General features: G+C 33.8%; 2 long non-coding RNA genes across 6 annotated transcripts in view; one reads left to right on the forward strand and one right to left on the reverse strand.

Moving 5' to 3' along the window:
* Positions 1-24,266, forward strand: part of LOC141454906 (uncharacterized) — a 92,182-nt gene that overhangs the window by 6,927 nt on the left and 60,989 nt on the right. For both annotated transcript variants that reach the window (XR_012459029.1, XR_012459031.1), the window contains exons 2-3: positions 14,151-14,214; positions 15,033-15,108. This is a non-coding gene — a long non-coding RNA (uncharacterized lncRNA). The remainder of the gene's footprint in view (positions 1-14,150; positions 14,215-15,032; positions 15,109-24,266) is intronic.
* Positions 349-16,898, reverse strand: LOC141454904 (uncharacterized). 4 transcript variants are annotated; one of them, XR_012459024.1, is made up of 5 exons: positions 15,270-16,898; positions 14,962-15,100; positions 11,588-11,763; positions 6,509-7,630; positions 349-462 (listed from the first exon to the last, which is right to left on the reverse strand). It is a non-coding gene; the product is annotated as an uncharacterized lncRNA (long non-coding RNA). The 4 variants fall into 4 exon arrangements; XR_012459026.1 differs by lacking the exon at positions 349-462 and adding an exon at positions 14,148-14,211 and having other exon boundaries at positions 6,173-7,630; positions 15,270-16,889; XR_012459025.1 differs by lacking the exon at positions 349-462 and having other exon boundaries at positions 6,176-7,630; positions 14,962-15,182; positions 15,270-16,883.

Below are 24,266 nucleotides of genomic sequence, written 5' to 3' on the forward strand. Positions count from 1 at the left end.
ATCTGAACTCCACATTATGTAGGTATATATATACAGAGCATGCGGCGTTATGTACATAAGATAAAAACATATAATTTAAGAATTTCTAAGAACGGAACCTGGTATACATGTAACCTAGCTGCAATTCGAACAGCTGTAGAGACAGCGCAATCTTTTAGCGGCTAATGTAAATTACTGGTAACCAGTTTAACTGCGCAGGCCAGAATTTGGCAACTTTAGCTCTTTCGCAAAGTTGAATTTTTTTTTTCTTTTTTTATAAATTAACTTTTATTTTGGCACAATTTTCTTTTACTATTTCTTTTATTTTGGTTTGAAAATTGAATCGAAAACTACTATAAGTTTTATACGTACATTTTCCACTAGAATTGTGTGAACACTAACTCTATCTTCCCCTCATTGTAATTTACGAAATTAAAGTTTTATTTTCAGTTTCCAGTTTTGCCAAGTCTCTTCCCAAATTTCCTATGACAGCAGTATATTTGAAAAAGGTACTTTATTTGAAAAAGAAAACTTCCTGCTTCATTCCTGTGTCCTGCTTAAAAAAAATCATGTAAAAAAAAAATCTCAATTATAAGCACTATACGAGGGTCGTTTGAAAAGTCCGTGCAAAGTCAGAGAGATAGCACTACTGGCGCGTATCGAGGTTATGTTTAGTTAGTAGCATCTCTTGGAAGAACACACACCAAGTTTCAGCCAGATCGGTCTATTTCTTTGTGTTTGGCGTTCGTTTGAATCGAGGAAGTAGAGTGATTTTCAAAAAATGGACGAAAAAGAATTTCGTGTGTTAATTAAACACTACTTTATGAAAGGCAAAACGCCTCAGGAGACTAAAGAGAAGCTTGATAAACATTATGGTGACTCTGCACCTTCGATTAGAACAGTTTATAAGTGGTTTCAAAATTTTCGGAGTGGCCATATGGGCACAAGTGACGCTGAACGTTCTGGACGCCCTGTTGAGGTTACTACTACAGAAATCATTGATAAAATCCATGATATGGTGATGGATGACAGAAGAGTGAAGGTGCGTGAGATTGCTAGTGCTGTGGGCATCTCGAATGAACGGGTACATAATATTTTGCATCAACATTTGGACCATGACAAAGCTATCCGCAAGATGGGTGCCGCGATTGTTCACGCTTGACCAAAAACGAAATCGTGTGAAGTGTTGCAAGGACGGTTTGCAGCTGTTCCAGAAGAATCCGCAGGACTTTAAGCGTCGTTTCGTCACTGTGGATGAAACATGGATACATCACTACACTCCTGAGACCAAAGAACAATCTAAAAACAATGGGTTGCCAAGGGGGAATCTGCGCCAAAAAAGGCGAAGACCCGTTCCTTCGGCCGGAAAGATTATGGCGACTGTCTTTTGGGATTCGCAAGGAATAATCCTCATCGACTATCTGGAAAAGGGTAAAACTTATTACAGGTGCATATTATTCATCGTTATTGGACCGTTTGAAAACCGAGCTGCAAGAAAAACGCCCACGATTGGCTCACAAAAAAGTCCTTTTCCATCACGACAACGCACCTCAGCTCACCTCCTCAGCAGTTGTAGTCGCAAAATTAATGGAAATAGGGTTCCAACTCGTTTCACATTTCCCCTATTCTCCAGACTTGGCTCCCTCGGACTACTATTTGTTCCCCAATATGAAGAAATGGCTGGCGGGAAAAAGATTTTATTCAAACGAGGAGGTGATTGCAGAAACGAATGGCTATTTTTCAAACTTGGACAAATCCTATTATTCGGAAGGGATCAAAAAACTAGAGCAGCGTTGGACGAAGTGTATAAGCCTAAAAGGAGACTATGTTGAAAAATAAAAAAGGTTTACCCCAAAAAATTAAGTAGTTTTTATTTTTGCACGGACTTTTCAAACGACCCTCGTATCTGCCCGGATGCAGCAGCGTGTACACAAAATGTATAGAAAATAATTAAATGACGTATTTTTTGTAAAAAAAATTAAGGTGTGACTCCCACGACTTCCTCTAATAGACGTAAATTATTAATTTAAATACAAAACATATTGAATTCTTACAAACATTATCCAGATTTTTTCGAAAACTATATAAATACACTGAAGTGACTTTTATATTCTCCTAAAATTAAGTTTACTTTTGAAAGGATCAAAAATTATACTTGTATTAATTATAACTCCTAAAAATGTTTTTTTTAAAAAACCTGCTTTTTTATTACAAAATGTTTATGAAAGTTAAGTTTATTTTAAAAAATAATGTATTGTTAATAAAAACTTCACACAGAATTACACTCACAAGTCCTGTGATGTTGTGTAAACACAAGGAAAGTAGAAATGTATAATAATTTTAAGGAAAGTAAAAAATAAAATAAAAAATATACCGGTATAACTATAATAATTATTATTTTATATTTAATACTGTGTTTGGCAATGCTATGATCTTAATTAGGCTGGTTTAGCACTGGTGTTAATTAGTGACAGGTACATTTCTTTGGACAAAAAACACAGGTGCAATTTTACGCACAGTTTTAATCCAGTTGAAGGTCTACCAAAATCGCCTTCTGTTTACTCGTGGTCTAATTTAACCTTTTATTTATTTTTAAGAAGTAATTTTTACAAGAAATCATCGCTAAGAAAAAAAAAATACGAAAATCTATTCGGTGAAACACACTTCCGATCACCTAAAAATTTCCTTCGAATTTAGTATTTTTGTAACGTAGGGTAAAGTCGGGTGAGATGGCCAGAAAAATGCCAACTCAGCATAAAAGACGGAACACTAATCGCCGAAATTATACTGATAGTATTAACCTCACACCCAAACTGTCGTCCCTGCAAGAAAACGTCTGTTGCCACTTTATTAACTTCTCTCGAGCACATTGCTGTTGTGAAAAACAGAGTTGCAAAGAAATCCAAACCAACTTTGAAATACCATCCCCCAAAGAGACAATTCTGAAAGAAAGGATTGTCCGGAAAAGTAAACGCTCACCTTCCTCCAAGTTCTGATGAAGAGGACGAAACAGGAATCGAATTTGAAGAGGAAAGTGATGCCATTTTAGAAATCGATGAAACTGATTGTAACAGGATATGGGGAAAGCTGCAACAAGACCAGAAAAAGAGATTGGTTGGAATGCATAATTTGCCGGAAGTGGTTCCACAAAAATTGCTCTTCTTTTGCATACGCTTGCCAAAATTGTAGTAAAAGCGCATTTAAAAATAAGAAGAATAAGTAAATATTAAGTAACCATTCATTTTTTTCTGTTATTTTTACGTTTTACCAGTGCAATTTCATTTACAATATGTGGCCATCTCTCCCAAGTTACATTGGCCAACTCACCCAACCCAGTGGGGATAGAGGGCCAATTGCTATTTTTTTTTTTTTTGTAAGAATAAAAAAATGTTTCCCTCAGCATTTTTACTGAAATTTTTTCCTTATCTTATGTTTGTGAGCGTATGAGGTTTCCAAAGATAATAATAATAAAGTAAGCCTAGCCCTTACCAAAATTTTGCGGGCACCCTCCAAATAAAATGGTGGCCATCTCACCCGACTTTACCCTATTTATTCTTCATTAATATTTAATAGACGATAAGTGGTAAAAGTGCCGAAATGGCACCATATTTGAAATAGTATGCCAAATAAAATGATTACTGACTGGGATACCCAAGCTGCGACCATCTAATCCCGCTCTACGTAAACGAACTATTATCCCATGTATCATGCGTGTTGGGAATAATCGTCCTTAAACCCAAAGACCAACGGCTTCATTGGCATCATTGGAAATGCCATCGATCAGCGGTGAAAACTACCAGCTCTGCATGCTTCGCCCACCTAAATCCAGTTATTATACATATTTTGGCCATTAAAATCACCCGCTGGACACTGTACTATTTCAGATTGATTTCTAATAAACCAGTTCTTGTGCCATAGTTAATTTTAATTGATATATTTTAGTCTTATTTTTGGTAATACTATATGCCCATTATCTAGTTATTCTAAAAATATATTTTCAGTATATGCAGCTGTACTGTATTAATGTTTATATAACAGGAAGTCAAATCACGATTATGCATTCAAGCAGAGCATTAAAAAGTAGTCCCTCTTTAATAAAACAAGATCAGTTAAACTGGACTTAGTTTACTTATTTTTTTTTCTTTAAATAGGTATGAACTTAACCTTTTGCAAATACAGTCTTCTGCAGCAGACATTTCCTGGTTATGTAAAGTATTCGGTAACTGTTCTACTGAACCTTTTGCTGGTTTACTGGTTTAAAAAACCAGACTCTTCAACAAGATATTTTTCTAAAAAGTAGTTTACTCTTTCTTTATTGGTCAGGGAAGTGGGACCCACTCTCAAGATGGCCCCTAGTTTCACCCATCATTTCCGCGGATAGGAAGCTGGGAAGATCGAGTTTCTAGTCTGGAATGATGGTTATCTCGAGATTCTCTTCTTCATTCTCGTTCTAATAGATCGATCGCTTGTGGAATCTAAGTACCAGAAACATGATAGAAACGTCTGCACTACACAACTCCTTAAACCATTCTAAAATTGGATAAACCTTAGAAAGGCTGCCTTCATAACTTCAACTGGAACTTCTTCGTGCAGTTTTCTCAAAAAAGAATCTCGACATTTTGGAAAAACTTTTCAGCCAACTACTGTAATTTCTATCTTTTACTTAATTAGAATGAAACTATCGGAAATGCGATTATCTACGACACTGGACACTGTCGATTTGGCAGCCATTCGAGTGTTATTCCCGCAGTTCTACAAGGACTCCTGTTCCTATCTTCAGAGAATAAACTCCTCCTGTACAAGGTAGTGGTTAGGCCCATGCTGCTTTATGTTTGTCCCTCCTGGAGTTTGACATGTCGATCCAACATCGCCTCGCTGCAAATCATCCAAAATAAATTCCTCAGGCTTGTGACAACTTCCCCCCGCTACACGCGTATTATAGACACTCATGTTAACACCAACATGGACTATGTAGAACACTACATCAAGTACCTCGCTACTGGTTTCTTCAGTAAGTGTGAATCAAGTCACAACCACCTATGCAGACAAATAGGGGACTATAGTTTGGACACGGTGCACAGGCACAGATGAGTTAAGGACTTCCTGAATTGAAATCTCTCTTATAAGCTAGGGGTTTTCATTGTTTTCCACTTAGAATAGAATTTTAATAAATTTGTTGTAATAAACTATGTCTGGAGGTTATAGTATTATACTTAACTGGCACGCCAATGTATTTATTTATGTATTTTATATGTGAAATAAAAAAAATGTATCTATCTATCTACAATATCTATCTACTATCGATTTAGATCGATTTCTAATAAACCTAATCCCGCTCTGCGTAAAAGAACTATTACTACTATCCCATGTTTCATGCATGTTGGGAATAATCGTCTTAAACCCAAAGACCAACAAATTCATTGGCATCATTGAAAACGCCATCGATCAGCGAGAAACTACCAGCTGTTTGCTTCGTCCACCTAAAACCCAGTTATTACATATTTTGGCCATTCTATTAAATATTAATGAATTCGTGAAACCGAAAAAGTATATATTTTACAAAATGGGTTGTGGGTATCCACTTCGAATGAAGGTACGATAAGTCAGTAAACAAATCCACAGGATGTTCCCCTGAGAGTATCAGGAAAAAAAGAGAAATTCGACTGGATCTAGAGGTACTCGCTCATCACTAGATAACCACATCATTTTGAAAGAACCACCACTTCAGAATTCAACAAGTCCACAACAAGTATGCTATGGAAACAAAGCGTTAGTTGTCTTCTCATTGTAATGTACAAGATTTACAAAAAAAATGTACGTAGACTATTAGAATCTTCTTTTGGTGGATATTGTAGAAGATCATTTCTATTTGAAGCAATCTTACTTAAGAATATTTGGCTTTGAGGTTTGTAACTTCTAATAATACTTTTACCAGAACAAATGGTAATGAAATATGTGTTTAGAATAAACTAACACAAACATAAGATTAAAAAAATTATAGTCCAGAGAAATCATATTTTAAGATTTGATTAATATCTGTCATCGAATGATTCGTTCACCAGAACAGCCTTATTCAATAATATCCTAAAATAAAATACTGATGAAACAGATAAAAAAATTTACATTAAAACAAAATCAATCAAAAAACTGGAAATTCTTAAACACTTAATTTTTTTTTAATTTACACGAATTTTATTTTTTTAAATTTTCTCTTCTACACAATAATAATAAAATTATAGTTTACGACCTTATTCACTTAAATTGATAACATAATAGCCAGCTGATTTCAAAGAAAATAAAAGGAAGGTTATAACAGCTGATCCACTGCCATTGTATGATTTATTCGACCACTTCGCGTAAAAACCAGAAAAAAAATAAATACGTGAGAAATGTTGCAAAAAAAAAAGTTTTCGACTTGTGTTTAACAACTAATAGGTGTTATAAATTTTGTCTAGCCATTGATCTAATACTATTATTTTCAGTTTTTTGTTTTGTTACTAATAATGGAGTATCATGCCAATATCCATACATATTAATTGTGGTCGTGATTCAATCGTCCTTAGAAAGGTGACTAACCCTTGAAGGCTCCAAGAAATGGCCTCTGGTGCCAATAAAGTGCAACTTGCTCAGTCCATTGTTTTCTGCTTCTCGTATTGGCTGGTAAAAAAGAAGAAAGTTAGCGGAAATGAGTTTTCAACTGAAATTTGGATCTAGAGGTTCTCTTAATTCAAAATCAAGGCTAAATACTCATATGACTTCCTGTTGCTTCAAATCTTGAGGTCCCAATGCTCAAAATAACAATTTTTTTTTAAACATTTTTCATTTTCCTTGACATATTGTTTATAAAAGTATTCACTGAAATTGGGAGGCCTAAACCTCTCCATTTGCACCCAGAATTGCCCTAAAACTATTACTTTTTAATAACTTTATTGAGGCGCCACGGTAGCCGAACGGTTAGAGGCGAGACCTGCGAAGCTAATGTGTATTGTGGTACTGGGTTCGATTCCCCGGTCTAGAGGCCTTGGATTTTATTTAATGGTTAATAAAAGAAATTTACAGTACAGTATATTTGCTAGTCGCCTCCGTCCACGACACCTAATTGGTAGTTGGACGTTAAGCCCCTCCTGAAAAAATAGGCGATTACTTTAGTAACTTTATTGCAATAATAAATATTTCAGAGCTAAGTGTATTTATAAAGGAAGTCCCGAGACGATTGTATGAAGTAATAATTTTAGTGTGAAACATCCACTCTATAAATTCAAACCTTGAATACAGCGTAGGTAGAAGTGAACTGTAATAGCACTTTAGAGGCACTCTATCCAGCTCACCCAAAAATGCCCTTAATCAAATTACACCTGGAAAATGTTTTAAATAAAAAGCTGTAGATCTACAGGAGTGAAAATCTTGGCAGCCATTTTCCAGAAAAATCTAAACCAATCGTAGACTTCCGGTTGGGCAATTTACTTCGCTAAATTGAACTTCCTGTGATGACGATTTGGTTTTTGAACTTAGAGCATTGACACGCAAGCGCATTGATCATCATTAACTTGAAAAAACCACTTTTTCTTCTAAAACCACTTTATTTAAGTCACAACTGCCTGTAAGCAACAAGCAAAACAGCTGTTCTCTGTTTTTTAGCTCTTCCAGAACTCTGGAAAAAAGAGAAAAATTAATAATAATAAAAATGAAAACTACTCTGGCATTAAACAATATCGAAGGAACTATTAATCACTAGCTATTGTGGTTATTTTACACATTGCCTGCACTGTAATATCATTTCTAAAATAAATTCCACAATGTCAAGGTCACGGTAAAGTATAAAAGCTCATTTTTGGCCACCTTTTGCAAAATATTGCTTTCTCTTTTAGTTTGTTTTTGTAAACAGTGACGTAGTTGCTTAAGTCTGAGCCTCCCCCCCTAAAATAAATTTAAAATTTCAACCTTCCGATATTCTCCTCTGTTTCTTGGGTTATGATGGATGTGGTTTTATACACTCACACGTAGATACAGATGGAGAGGAGGAAGAAATATTCGTAAAAATCACTCATTCGAACTCAGGGGACCGACCTTAAAACGGATATTTCCGGTTAGCTCTCAAAAATCGGAAATCTGCGCACGATTACATTGCTTCCACTCATTAGAGAGTAAGAGAAAGTAAAAAAAAAAAAGGGAATTCTACCTCAAGGTTGTAAATTGACCAGTCTGGACCGCACAGAATGCACCGTAAACACATACACAAACCCAAGTAAAATAAACATCCAATATTTCGTGATGGCCTTATTTCTATGACGCAATCAGAGACAGTCCTGTATTCGGTACAAGTAAATGAAAGAAAATAACAAACAAACAAAAAAAAATTAAGAAGGTGAAAAACTATCAGAAATTGGCAAAAACTTCAAAAGAACATAAAAGTTTTAGTATACGTTCGTGACTGTTTAAAATGATCTGTAAACAACTGTCGCTGATTGTAACCTTCCTTCGAAAAAGAGCAAACCACATGGAAGATTAATTGAGTAGGTTATCCGCTTTGATTTATCTTAGCACTTTATAACATTTTAGCATGTTATTACGTAGTGTCTATGGGTAGGATCAACCCTTTACACATATTGGGCAATCAGCGTTACGCTTCATCCTAGGACCCGATAGACAGAAAACAACCACACAGTGAGGTAAATTTTTAACAGGAAAAAAAATTGAAGTTTGAAAAAATTGAAAAACCTTATATTAATTTTATATTGATAAAAGCAATTAAAACATCAAATCAATATGAACACTTTTTAAAGATATAAGAACATTAATATAAATTTTATTTTAGATTATCACAAATAAACTTTTATTGTAAAACTAGAAAACCATAAAAAAAAATGTTTCGTATTAGAATCGTTTAATTAGTTTTAATTAGAAGGATGTGCTAGTTTACCTTCACACAATAAATTAAATCTGGGATAAATATTTGTTATTGAAGGTTATCGAAGGTTATAACATTTTCAATATTTTAGAACGGTACTTTGTTTTTATTGACGTGTTAAAGTTGAAAATGATGATTCACATAAGTGTGTGGTGGCAAATGGCAAAAGCACTTTCAATGCTACGTCAAAGATGGTTGGATATTCTTTTTTTTAACTCCAATCAAAAAAAGTTGCTAAACTTTTCTCGGGGAAATTCAAGTTTAAGCCCTTCATCATCAGCAGAAAGTTCTGTAAATTCTTGCTGTGCCTTTAATGAGTGATAAATGTTGTACTCGATCCATTTCTATCAGGAATGGTTTCAATATCCAATCAAACTGATTAGAGACAATATCTGAATGTAAATATTTTTGAAATTGATTTTCTAAGTTGTCCAGGTGACCAAGTATAATCTGTTGTACTTCCTGAAGACAGCTTAAACTTAAATAGTTATAAATAATAAAGTCACGTGATGCTGTTAAAAAACATTTCATAGGAGTTGCTCTCTATTTTAGTTTTCCAAATGATTAATTTTATTATTAATGCTTTTACTTTATTTATCACATCGAGAATGTTAGTATTTTCTCCCTGAAGAGAAAGATACTCAAAAAGATAAATAGCATAATTTACAAAGCCAAATGTTATTGTGAAAAAAAATTTCCATATTCAGAATTACTATCTGATAAAAACAACATTACTTCATTTTTCAAATCAACTAAGGGTTTTAATGTTTGCCCTCTCGAGAGTCATCTTACTTTTGTATGAAATAATAAACTTTCATAATCAAGATCCCATATTATGGCAAAAAGGCGACTATTTAGAGATCTAAATCAAGGATGAGCAACACGCGGCCCGCCAAGCATTTCTAAAATTGAATTTATTTTATCGACTTTCTCTTATCAATATATTGTTATAAAATTAATTATAATAAAATGGTAGTACATACTAAACCGAAATATTTTTTTATGGCGAGTTACTTGTCGACGACGTTTTTAAACATGCAATACGAACGCGTCACGTCTGCGCGATTTTTTTGTGACGAGATACACACTTGTCGGTGACTTGTTCAAACATGCAATACGGACGTTTCGTAAATTATTAATAAGAGTTAATCTATGTGCGGCCCGCCAAAAAAAAATTTAAATTGGCCCATTGATTAAAAAGGTTGCTCACCCCTGATCTAAATAGTTTGTTCGATCCTCGAAGGGATGTGCGGCCCCCCGGCCTAGAATTTATCTTTTGGCACAGCATTGTCCGGTTGGCGGCACTGGAGAAGACAACGGAGAGGGGGCTCCAGCGTGTGCCTGGGAGCTCGAGCCAGTTGCCCTTGGGCTTCTCAGGAGAGTATAGGGGCGTATATGCATATCAGTCTTGTCTGCAGTTCAGCCATCTTTTGCCTTATGGCACGTCGGCAGGCGCATGTGTCTAGTGAGATTTTGTGCCTCTAAAGTCTACTCTGGTCATGACCATGATATATTATTTAGACTCTAGGACCTTGTATAATTTGTATCTTACTTGGTAAATATATAAAATTTTATTGTATTTGTCTCAATCATTTAAGGTATTCTGAGTGTCGGTGGCGTCCCCACCCTTCCCTTTCCTTTAGGAGTTTTATTTTATTTTATTTGACCTCTTCCAAAGACTCTTCATAGTTCAAACAACACAAAACACCATATAGAAACATATATGTGGCATATCTTTGAAAGAATAATTGCAGAAACCTGAAACTTTGCTAAATAGGAAGAATGAGGCTGCCATCTACCCAGAAAAGACAGAATAACATCAGAAATGAACTGCTTGCAAACTTCAAGATCATCCAAACTAGGAATTAATTATGGATTAAAGGATTAAATCTAGGGCTGAAACAGTTTAAGTACATAATGATTAGTGAATACATAATTCCGAGGGTAGTGTTCCACTGAAAGCTAGTAAGGGAATAGGAAAATCAAGAAAAACAAGAGCGTATTAATTAAAATAATAAACAGTATTTTTAGGTACTTATGGAAACGTAGAAAAGAGTATCATAGATTTTCCTGACGACTTTGGATTGAAAAGAATGTATTTTCTAGACGAGATACACCTTAAAATTACAGTAAAAATGAATTGATAGAAAATCCCAGTATTAATCAAAATTATTGTACAGATTAACTCTTATTGTGCAAAAATTAATGTGTAACTAATATCCAAATGTTATTCACTCAAAATTATTGCTTAAAATTATGCCAAAATATAATTAAAACGTCAAAACGTGGGTAAAATAATTATTGCTTTATTTAATCTTTACATTTTAAAATGTTCATTAAATGATTTTTGATATGGGTATTAGTCTAAGAAGTGAATTTTTTGGCTAAGTTACAGAATAAGAAATTGTTGATTCAATGTTATAATTACAATAACTTTTTTTTATGCGTAGTGGGAAGCAAAAATTTCAAAAAAATTTAGCAGCAAAACCTTCTCTTCAAAGAACAGAATCATAACTCTAATAATGTAATTTTTATTTTTCTTATAACAAATTTATTTGCGTTGCCAAAAATAAAAATTTAATAAAAATAATCATAAAAATGTCTGAAAATAAATGACTGATGCCTTTTAAAATTACTATTCAAATGAATGCAAAGAACATAAATGTAATTTAAATTTAATTACTAAAATTTAACACTTACTTATTTATTGATTGATCCAACAACCACAATGATTCATGGAAAATATTTACGATCACATCTGAGAAAATATGTTTCTCAATTAAAACTCGGGGGGGAAAGAAAACTTCACTTTACAATTTAATTAGAAACCCAAAGAAAAAGGCCTCAAAAATCACGACGTCATGAGGTTCTTTTTTCTGAAACAAAAGCACAAAAAAAATTGTGAAAAAAGTAATAATTTTTTTCTGCAACCATGTAGTAATGTTCTCATTACTCAATTAAAATCAGCTGTGTAATGCCCAACTTCCCACACTAGTGGGGGGAAATTCCCATTAGTGTCACTTTCCGCACAAGTGAGTGGAAAAACTTTATTGTGCTTCCTTGATATAAGAAGTTTTGTTATTAACATAAATATTTTCTGTAAAACTCTAATAAGCTTATTTAAATTTATTTTATTTAAATAATTAAAAAACGAATATTAAAAAATAAAATAAAAATTGAAAGGAATATAGAATTAAAAATAATACTTTAATAAATAATTAGATATTTTTAATTATAACAGTTAAAAAGGTTATAGTGTTACCTTATAGAAATTTAAAATGGATTCTAGTGATTCCTGTTTAGAAAACACTCCATCAATAAAAGAAACAGCAGAAAATGTAATAAGTAATATAAATACGTAAGTAATGTAAATAATTGTAATATAACAATAAATGTTTATAATAAATAAATTACTTTTTGTAGACTGTAAACATGAAATTTTTAATTTTATTAGTTAATAAATTGTTGCAGAAAAAATATAATATTTAACTCTAGTGTAAAGTATTTTCCTCACACTCGGCAATTTGCACTTGCACTCGCATCGCTTCGCTCGCTCGTGCGTGCAAACCCTGCCTCGCGTGAGGAAAAGTATTACTTTCCACACTTGTTAAATAAATAACTATTTTAAAATTCAATAACTAGAACTTCAATGATTTTACTTTAAATTTTATATTTTGCAAAATTTCTTTATAAGCTACATGCACTCAGCAGCAAAAAAACCGGACACTTAATATTTTTTATATTAAAAGCTGATTATCAGTAATGTGTTTGTTTTTGTGGGTAATCTGGTTATTACAGAGAAGGAAGGGTCTAAGTCCATTGAACTAATCCCTTCAGGATTAGTAGGGCATGAGATAAGACTCAGATGTGGCTTATTTGTCTTGAGGCTGCTTTACCTGACAGAACTCTTCTAAAATGTAAGCAGGTTTTCGCACCTTTAAAGATCTTTAATTTATTAACCATGCCTCTTCTGTCATTAATAGACGTGTTTTTTTAAATTTTGGTCCAGAATAATGGTTCTTTCGAATGTAGACGTTGCCCGAGCTGATGCATTAAAGATGCACTTCCGGCGTTTCCGGGAGACTGGCAGTTACGAGCGGAGGGCTGGCAGTGGCCGACCAAGGGCCACAACTGAAGTTGACGATCGATTTATCACGCTTTCAGTATTAAGGGACCGCCATTTAATTGCTCCTGTGGTTCGTGACAGGCTTCAAGTGGCGCGAATACGCATGTTAGCTCGGTCACAGTACGGCGGAGACTGAGGGAGTGGTGGACTGGAAGCAAGGCGCCCCGCGACAGGGCCCCAACTCCTGGAAAGGCATCATAGAGAAAGGGGTATTATTTGCCGACCAGCATTTTCATTGGACTGTAGTGCAATGTGGAACAGTTTTATTCACAGATGAGTCTCGCTTTGATCTATACCACTCAGACGATCGAGACAGAGTGTGGAGATGATCAGGGGAGCGATTTGCTTAATGCACTCCTCGCGAGTCACGATCTTTCGAAAGGAGATCAGTTATGGTTTGAGGTGGAATCAATTTCCACTCCCGCACTGAACTAATTTTCATTGATAATGGCTCTGACTGCTCGGAGGTAAATTGAGGAAGTGCTCCTAGAGGCTGTGATCCCGTTTGCTCCATTTATTGGTGACCAATTCATTTTGATGCAGGATAAAATGCTCGCCCACATACAGGCCAGAATTGTTACCGAATACTTGAAGCAATTGGGAATCACAGTTCTGGACTGGCCTGTACGAATCCCGATAGGAATCCCATAGAACATTTTGTGGGATAATTTAGGAAGGCGTGTTAGACATCGTCATTCTCCTCCTAGTGACTTTAATCAGCTCTAAATTGCTCTTCGTGAAGAATGGGATGCTCTGCCGGTGGAGTACGTCCAAAATTTCATTTCATCAATGCCTGACAGGGTTAGGGCCCTTCGCCGTTGAAAAGGGAAAAATACCCGCTATTAGAAGAACATCCCTTGTCAGAAAACCTGTTAAAAATGAAGAATAAAGTTTTTAAAAAAATGTGTTAATTACTTATTTTTACTTTATTTTATAATTTTTTGTAAATAATTAATAAAACTTATTCATTTGTGGCAGATTTTATGTAAATAACTTATAAATAAACCAATTCTTACCATAAATTAAAAAGATTAACGTATTTAACAAAATTATGAGACCAAATCTGAGTGTCCGGTTTTTTTTTGCTGTTGAGTGTGTATATACATATTTGTAATAGAAATTATATGTTCTTACAAGACACAGTACTGATTTAACACTGGCTGTATCGAGTTGCTTCTTCACCAACGACAGTCGTTTTCTGGTGAGTAATAATTAAATAATTATTTAATTTATAAGATATTAAAACTTAATCAATTTTCCTCATAAAAAGGTAAACAAAAAAAATACTTCAAAAGTATTAAATCAATAATCAATTTGTTGAAAATTTGGTTATTCAACTTATTCGGATTTAAAGATGGGGCCATTTATGAAAGAAACAAACGCATTGATCAAGAATGTTATAAGACATTCAAGTTTTTATTACCAATAAAACATTATAAACTCAATTAACTAAAAACATTTGAAAGGATGTGGGTATCTCATGAATAGATTTCATTATTTGTAAAAAAAGGTACCATCATTTTATAATATTCAGCTTCGAAATACTAAGTATAACTTATGAAACATCATTTCATTATGGAATTAAAAGTCACTCATTTTAATACGAGCACTTAAAAGTGATTACAATTGATGTTTCTTTCGTAAGTGAAGATATTTTTCGATTTTAATAAGCAAAAAAAGTTGGCTTTACAGAAAAAAAGATGTGTAGCAGACCTAACCACATTTTAGTATCTACTTATTTGTTACTAATACCTCTACAATATTAATGGTAACAAATGAGTTGTTCAGAATAACTCTTAAGTGGATAGTTTCTCTTGATATTCTTATTAAGTCACCAAGGGCATCATCATCTTTGAATGCACCAATATTTATTTAATAAAACCAACTTGAAACACATGCAATTTAACATTTAGTAAAAAGTCTAACCTATAGATTTTTTATAACTTACTCTTAATTTTATTTCCAATCTGCTGAACTTAACTTCTTTCGTCATTTTTGAACTAATTCTTTTAATTGCAGGTTTGTGCAGTGAATATGGTGTCCTGTTCTTTTTTCTGAGTGTACAATGTTGAAGGTGCAGCAATAATCTAACCAGGTAAGGAAAGAACTCTTTAGATTTTTATGGTAACTTTTGTAAATCAGTAACTTCAAAATTAGCAGTATGCTTTCCTAAGAAATGCAAGATCATAAGGAGTGATTATTTATATTAAAAAATGAATAGATTATAACTTGCAGTAGGTTGTATGCAAAACATACCTTTTACGACTTGCTTGAACTGTTTATGATTTCTTTAACCATTAGCTCAAATGCCATTACCTGAATTTTTGATTTAGTTGATATTACTTAAATAATTACTATTTCTAAATTAACTGTACACTAAAACCAAAAATTGTAAACAGAAGAATCACAAAATAACATAACCTATTAAAAACCTACATGTAGTTACTTTTCACAGTTTTTTGGAGGGAAATTAGCCCCCTCCCACAAATTATGATCCATGCACTGAAGCAAACCTACTCTATGAATTTAATTTGTAATCACTTTCTTTGTTGATAAATGAAATTGAGAAAATTATTCAAAATTCTTTGTTTCTTTCTGCTTTTAATTGGAATTTGATTTGTTTTGTTGTTTAATGTTTAAATGATCCGTCCAAAACAGTCTAGAGTGAGGAGTACCATTCTTGCTGTGGAAATGTTCATTCTGTATGCACTACAGTGCTGCCAAGGCGATAAATAGCATTTAATTTTGAACATAACTTGCAGTTTTACTAACGTCAGTACTTATCCGTAAGTTAGTAAACCCTTCCCGAGTGCAGCCTTAAAATTATTTTTTACTCTAAAAATGATAAATGAAAATGAAGAAGGTTAGAAGCCATTTTGGAAAATGTGTACAGCTGTTTTAATGAAACGTTGCTTCCGTAGGAATGGTTTTCTGCAAACTGGCTTTCAGCAAAGCATTTAAACACCCTTAATAGTAACGCAAGAGATTAGGACCGTGTGCATTTCTTTAGAAGTGATCTGCGCAGTCGCATTGCCATTCTTAACTTACGATTATGATTTCAAAAGCGAGACGAGACCTACGCCCCTCGGCATCGCAGCCAAAAAGTCGCTTATTGTGTCTTCCCCTTTTGGATCTAGTAGACGAAACCTCCCCTACTAAAGAGGTTGAGGACTTTCCCTACTAGTTCTTTACGCGCTACAGTCTCCTTTGGTCTCAGAGTTCCAAAGGTTTCATAGTGCAGCCGCTCGATTACAACGCAATCAAACAACATGTTCCGAGAGGCCCGTTTCCTCCTCTTTCTGACTCAATCGAGTCCGAGCTAACAAGCCCCACCTTGTCTTCAAAAACGCATATTTCCGGGGAATGCTCAAATTTCGGAAATACCAAAAAAAAAAAAAGAAAAAAAAAGACGCTAGAAAACATTCTCATCTTGTCCACATTATGCAACTGGCATTGGCTCATTGTTGTCAATATAGTGTCAACTGGTATTGACAAAGTAAAAATATATCTGAAATAATGGAAACATTATTTACTAGGCTGGGGATTTCCGTATAACAATTAGTGAAGAATATCCTCACATCTTATTGTGACACTTGGCTACTTTTCTATTAATAGAGTCATTTGGGTTTTTTTTTCAATTATGAAAAACTATTCTAAACATGGCACACAAAAAATTTCTTTCAAATTAGTAATTATTACTTGAAGTATACTCTCAAGCAGGCGCCACGGTAGCCGAGTGGTTAAGATACTAGACCCGCAAAGCTATGATGTATTGTTGGTTTAGTGGGTTCGATTCCCCCGGTCTAGGCCTTGGATTTTATTTAATTGTTAATATGAGAAATTTATAGTAAAGTATGACAGCTAGTCGCCTCCGACCACGACACCTAATTTGGTAGTTGGACGTAAAGCCCGCCTGAAAAAAAAAAGTAGGCAATAACTTTACTTACTCTCAAGCGTATCCTAAAAATTAAGGGATTGACCTTAACCCCTTGCCTCCCCCCCAAAAAAAAAGGTTTTAGCAAAATACAAGTTCTCTAATAATATGCTATAGAATTGTGTTAAGGGAAATCGATAGTGTGTTTGAAAGAAATTGATAAGCCAAAGTTCCACTTTTTTTTTTTTACTATTATCAAATTTGGTGATTTTTTGGGATGGGGAGATTTTCGTGCAGTTTTTAAGTTTTAAGGAACATTTTCACGACCACAGTTTCTCTACTCACTAAGGAAGATACTAGATCGAAGATAATCGACGACTCATGAAGATATCGATGACTAGCTCTTTCAGTACTCTCAAATGTTCTCAATCGATGGCTTCTCCCAAGATTCCATTAAACTTGTTTAATTACAAAAAGAAAAATAAATAATAATAAGAAACAAACACATAAACTTTTTTTTAATTATTTTTTTTACAGTATTTGGTACAAATATCTATTTTGTTAAATTGCAAATTTAATAAATTAAAAATTAAATTGTTAATGTTTACAAGAAAAAAAATCCTCTAATGATGAATAATGGCTGATTGGCCATCTTGTGGTATAAAAGCAGACTTGTCAGGATGATGACTGCTATCTTCAAGGGAAACTCATTTTCACCCATGTTTCCTATAGTAGCCACCGCCGCCTCTATAGTAACCTCCACCACCTCTGTAGTAGCCTCCGCCGCCTTTATATTTGTACCTGCCTCCACCACCACGATTGTAATATCTGGCTGAGTGGACGGCCGCTAATACTGCTAACAGCAACAGGAATATTGCCTGCAATACAAATTGAATTATTTTTTGACTGTATTACTGGGAAAACGGTATATGGTTCTGATGAAACGGGCTATTGTTATACTTAGGTTAAACTTTTATTAGAAGACTTGCACTTTAAGGTCCACAATAATTGAAAATGTAGTTAGGTTGCCAGTACTGTCTGTATAATAAACGCTGATTTCATACATCGTGGCACGCATGTTTATTGTCTCTCTCTCTCTGACCTTGAACTGAGAGAGAAACTGACAAGAATTATGGTAACATAATGCTAGTGTGTGGAGCGATACATCTTTTTATTGTATCAAGGGGTTGGTCTAGTGGTCAAGAGCATGGCTTCATAAGTGGGAGGTCGCCAGATCGAATCCCGCGTATATCTACTTTTTATTTGTTAGAAAAAATTGTTTATAGTTAAGTATGAGCTTCCACCACGACGCCTAATTGGTAATTGGCGTCCCGCCTGAAAAAAAATTTCATTACATAGCGATTACTTCACTTTTTACTGGGCAATGAACTAGCGGAAGTAAGCGAACAATTTCTGGCATGAAACTACTTTCTTTAAATTCAGCACTTCCGGTTGTTCGGAACATTTTAGCAAAATGACCAACTTGGAAAAAAGGAAGCTTTTTTTTTTTTATTCTCATCAATTGACCTTGAAATGGGAATTTCCGGTGAATACAGACTTTGTAGGCGAGCTTAAGCTTCACTTGAAATGATTCTTTAGAGTGGAGTTTTGACTCCTTCCTGTGGAATTGCATTTAAGAATCATTTTCCTTGAAAAAAATGTTACAAATAAAAGCTAAAAATTGCGTGTGTATTGTATTCCTTTCAATTCGTACTTTCATCCATTGTCAGAAGAAGATTAAACAGTTTAGTGTAAAGATATCTACTTCACTGATGTTTCCGATTTGCACTGCACTATTGCTATCTCTACATCACTCAAATTAATCTCTACCACAACTATATCTGCACTAGACTGATTTTATCTGCCTCTGATAATGGTTGCAAATAAGAAATCTATCTATTATACGAGTCGTACATGTGTGCTCGACGGATAAAAGTAACGGATTTTATACAGCACTGCCAACCTATTTTTTTTTAAAAAGTTGTAAACCTACTTGATCGCTAATGGTTATGCAAAGTTTAAAGTTAATACTTGAGAGTCTTTTTCGATTACAATTGATTTTGGGTAAGTGGAGAAGCTGAAGCGATTCCTATCGATTGTGGCTCTCTTAGTAGCAGAGTCGAAACATCAAATTAGAACTTTCTGCAACTTTCTCGATCTAGAAATCGATTATCTGCAAGATTACGATAATTTTCTCTTTTAAGAATAAGGAAACGAAGGAACCATTTTCGAAAAAAAAAGAACCGGAAAGTCCACTCAAACACGGGATAACTTCCGCACTTCCGTTAACAGGTTTTTTTTTTTATAAACACTAAATTAATTTTAAACACTTTGTTACAACTGAACTGTAACTTCACAAACGACAAATCAGCTGGTACCAAACATTTCATTCATGCTTAATTGATATCATTTACTTTACTAATGATTACTGCATTAACTTTACATTAATATTTTTTTTAGAATTTATTACATGTCACAGACCCCTTAATGATGGCCATTTTCATTCATAATAAATGTTTTGTTAAAATAATGATGAAATATTTATTACATATTCCCAATGGTTAATATGAGAAATTTACAGTACAGTATGTTAGGCGGTTATAGGCTAGACCCGCAAAGCTAAGGTGTATTGCGGTACTAGTCTATATTCCCAATGGTTAATATGAGAAATTTACAGTACAGTATGTTAGGCGGTTATAGGCTAGACCCGCAAAGCTAAGGTGTATTGCGGTACTAGTCTATATTCCCAATGGTTAATATGAGAAATTTACAGTACAGTATGTTAGGCGGTTATAGGCTAGACCCGCAAAGCTAAGGTGTATTGCGGTACTAGTCTATATCCCCAATGGTTAATATGAGAAATTTACAGTACAGTATGTTAGGCGGTTATAGGCTAGACCCGCAAAGCTAAGGTATATTGCGGTACTAGTCTATATTCCCAATGGTTAATATGAGAAATTTACAGTACAGTATGTTAGGCGGTTATAGGCTAGACCCGCAAAGCTAAGATGTATTGCGGTATTAGTCTATATTCCCAATGGTTAATATGAGAAATTTATAATAAAGTATGCAAGGCGGTTATAGGCTAGACCCGTTAAACTAAGATGTGTTGCGGTACTAGTCTATATTACCAATGGTTAATATGAGAAATTTACAGTAAAGTAAGTTTGTTAGTCGCCTCCGTCCACCACACCTAATTGGTAGTTTGGACGTAAAGCCCGCCTGAAAAAAAATTGGCAATTACTTTACTTTTTACTTTTATACATGCGTGCTCGACGGATAAAAGAAACGGATTTTTTACAGTACTGGCAACCTATCCATATTTTCAAAAGTTTGTAAACCTACTTGATCGCAAATGGTTATATGCAAAGTTGAGATGATCTCAATATTTTAAAATCTATTTCAAAAATTATTCTTCTGATTTATCTTTATCAAGCTTCCTATTCTGGATAATCAAATCAATCAAACGCAAATTAAAATATAAAACAGAGAGAGAGAGAGAGTGAGAGAGAGAGAGTTGATCTTTTAATGTCGATTTGGAATCATGGCGTTAATAAAACAAAATGTCGCCTTAAAATACGAGAGAATAATTATTCGAGCAATTTTCGAGAAAATTGAAAACACTTCCGGTTTACTGATTTGTTCTATTTGAACTGAACATACATCGATTTTGGACATTCTGTGGATTTCCGGTCGGAAGATATGACATACAGACCAATTTGTTACGATCGCTTTTTCTTAAGGGCTTCTAAAACTTTATTTCCGGTTTTTTTTTCCTGATCAAAATGTAATAAACAAAAACAAATTTAAAAAGGTACCTACATAAATTCTCATGATGTACGTTGTTTATTTGAAGATCCTCTGCAGTATAGATCTAAGAAAAAACAGACAACTTTGGATCTATGCACCTTATTTATACCTGTATAGTGATATAAATGCAAGACAAAGAAGGTGTGTGTTTTATATCTATAATTATACTCGCATACCTCCTTCCATATCCGTCAGGCAAGATGAGCACAGCAACCTTGATCTTGGGAAGTTACAACAAAGTTATAAAAAAATAAATAAAATGATTATCTTGTACTACAGAGATTCACGTGAAAAAAATAAAAAATAATGATAAAAATGTAGATAATAACGAGGAAGAAGGAGTTAAAGAGCAGACCTTCAGTCCGACAGAGGTCAGTAGGTCAGCTGAAGACCTCTGCAGAAGAAGACACGTATAGTTGAGACCAAGAAGGAAAATACGATGCAATTTCGACGTAGTAACCAATCGATAGCATTTGAAAACCAACTCTTCAATTACGTACAGAAATCTTGGTAACTATTTTTTATGCTTTTGCTTCCTGTATCCTTTTTTTCTCTCTCTTCCTCTCTCTCTTTTTGTCTATATCATTTTATAGATACATAAGGCTGTGTTTTCCTTCTTCTTTTTATTGCTTATTCTTCTGCACGACTTCTAATTTACATTTATTATTAAATTTTACAATGTGGACAACAAGAAAAAAAAAAAATATTATCTTTGAGGAAAAACTATGCCAATACAAATTTTCAAATAGTTTTCCTTTTAAATTTTGAAAGCAACAAAAAAACTTTATTCTTAAGGTTAAGAGATCGCATTAATGTCTCTGTGATGCTGACATCCAGGGGCGTTTTTGGAGAAAACCGGTGCTGGAAGATTGATAAGACAAACTACAGGTTGATGGCAGCTAATCAGACTTCTCCCACTCTCTAGTCCACTAAATAAGGGACAACAGGAACATCCGCTTTGATCTATTGAAATCATAACAATCCTTAGTATTTATCAGGACCATATTCAGTCACCACCTTCGTTTAACCGTTTTTCTGGTAATTTACTGATCAGTTTCTTTAATTTGATTGGTGTAAATCTTTCATTATATTTTGGCTAATGCTAGTCTCATTAAACTCTTTAGTAGTATTTCTGTCTCTATTTCCGTTTAGCCATTTCAAAGGATACAAATATCCGACCTGTATATTATCAACAGCTGCCTGTAACTTGTAACATAGTGACGTTGATTTATCTAACAGAGCGTGGTAAGCGAGTTGCTGGTTGGTGGTAATGGCGGACATAAAAAATTAGATCATAAAAATATCATAGAAACGTTTTTTCCTATAATTCATAAAAATTATTTTAATTAATAATATTATACAGTAAAGTTGTTAATATGAACAAGTAAGAAGGTTAGGTCTATCTCAAGATATACATACGAGAAAATATAATAGCACATTTTACAGGATTAAAATTGTCTTTCATGGAGTAATTTTCCCAAAACCCGAAAACACAAATGATAATTGGATTTCAAACCCCTTCTATAAAGAAAATTTAGGAAATGCTACATCATTATCAATAAAAGATAAAGAAAATTTAATAGCATTATCATGTGACAGAACTTAAATGATAACTATGTAAAGATCTGCTTAAATTTGACTGGATTGTAATGAGTAAGCTCTGTCCAAGCAACATTAAATTTAATTGGCACTTACAGGTAGTTAAGTGCTTAAAAGAAGTTAATTTAGAAGATTTGGGCACAAATATAATAATCCTTAAAGAAGAACTTTGTAAATTAATTAATAATTTTGAAGGTAAAAATATGTACGTAATTTTTAATTATTTAAAAAAAGTTTTAGAACTAAGATCTTACACTTTACAAAGTTTATAAAGTGAACATGAACTTTGGACTCCTTTGTAACAGATGCATTGTATGTTATCTCTGTACAAATAATAAAATAACACAGTCGGAATAACAAATTTCACGAAATACAATCATTTTAACGAAGTGGTACAATTTAGCATGATGTACGAGTACTCTACCAAGTGGTAGGCGAGCCAAAAAAAGGTTAGAAAACGCTGATCTAAGAATACTTGTGCGATTAGGCACATCGAAGAACCTAAAAGTCGATTAAGTTCTTAGCCTATTATCGGAATTTCCTATTAAGAAGCCAAAACCTAAAAAAAGTCGATGGCTTCAGTTAGTAACCCAAACATGGATACAAGAAGGTTATCATCTAGTAACTTTCAAGAATCGAAAATCTGTAGAATTCAATACTTCCTTTTCCAAAAGGCAAGAGAAAAATAAAAAATTGGTAATGGTGATGGTAAATGAGGAAAAAGTTGAAAAAAAAAATTGTTTTTAAACGTAGTTGAATAAAATGTAAATACATGGAATGTGCACAGAATCCCATGATGCAGACGCTATACTACACGGAGAGTTAATATTATTCCAGCCTTGGAGCTTTATACTTCGTGAAAAAGTGTAAATTACGCCTTAAAGAATAAAAAATAATAAAAATAAAAACCCTGAAGAGCTGCTTCAACACGATGGGGAAAGAAATTAGGCTTTGTAAAGTAATGCCTATTTTTGGCAACCGGTATTTACGTCCAACTTCCGATTTCTTTGGCTAATATGTATTGTGGTTAAGGTTACAGATGAAAATCGAAAATTTAACAGAATTTATGAATGAGATCTGAGTTTTCCTTTACCCGCGCAAGGATGAGGAAAAAGTAAACAAGAAAATTAATATATTTTTGATTTTTTCTTTAACCACAATATCTCAAGAAAATAGACTTAATTACAGGAAATTCTTGGCATATTTTCCAACCATTTAAAAAGGTTAGAAGGGAAAACAGTGCTCTGTCAGGGAAAATCCAATTACGAGTTTTTCTTATTTACACGTCTTTTTTGTTTTAGCAAACCACTTCCTTCCTCGGTCTCCACTATTGTTATATTGTAGCGATAAAATCAACATGTTGGCATTAAAATTAGCATTTTCTCATCAACGGTAATGTGAAATTAATTGTAGGGCAAATTGTGGTTGGTTCAGTAAAAGTGATGGTTTACGTTCGCCGGAAGTAGGGGAATTCAAACACGGTGAGGGTCCTTTTTTCCCCTAAGGTACTGCGCAGTCAAAGCGGCTTATTGTCAGGCCGTGCCCTGTGAAGGTCTAGTACAGAGGTCGCCTGAATGGTCTATATAGACCCTCCCGGGGGTCTATTTAACAAAACTAGAGGTCGATCTGAGCCAGGGGGTCGAAGGAAAAACAATTTCGAACCCAATATAGCGGAACCTTGCAAAGAAACACCAGGCACACCCATCTCATTAATTAAGAAGCAATACTGTAGTTACTTTACTTATTTATAATTACTTATTATTTAATAAATATTAAGGTATTTAAATTTCAACATTGAAGATATTTTTCACAAAACTATTTGTTACACAATGTAAAATTACTTTAACAAAATGTTTAAAATCATAAAATAAATGTACAAAACACAGTACCTAATAGATAGTTTTATTTTTAATTAACTGAAAATTACTGTTATGGGGGTCGATGGAGATTTCTGTAAAATTATATATAGG

Source organism: Rhodnius prolixus, unplaced genomic scaffold (assembly GCF_049639745.1).
Source record: "Rhodnius prolixus isolate KJV_2025 unplaced genomic scaffold, Rpr scaffold_15, whole genome shotgun sequence".
Classification (NCBI taxonomy): domain Eukaryota; kingdom Metazoa; phylum Arthropoda; class Insecta; order Hemiptera; family Reduviidae; genus Rhodnius; species Rhodnius prolixus.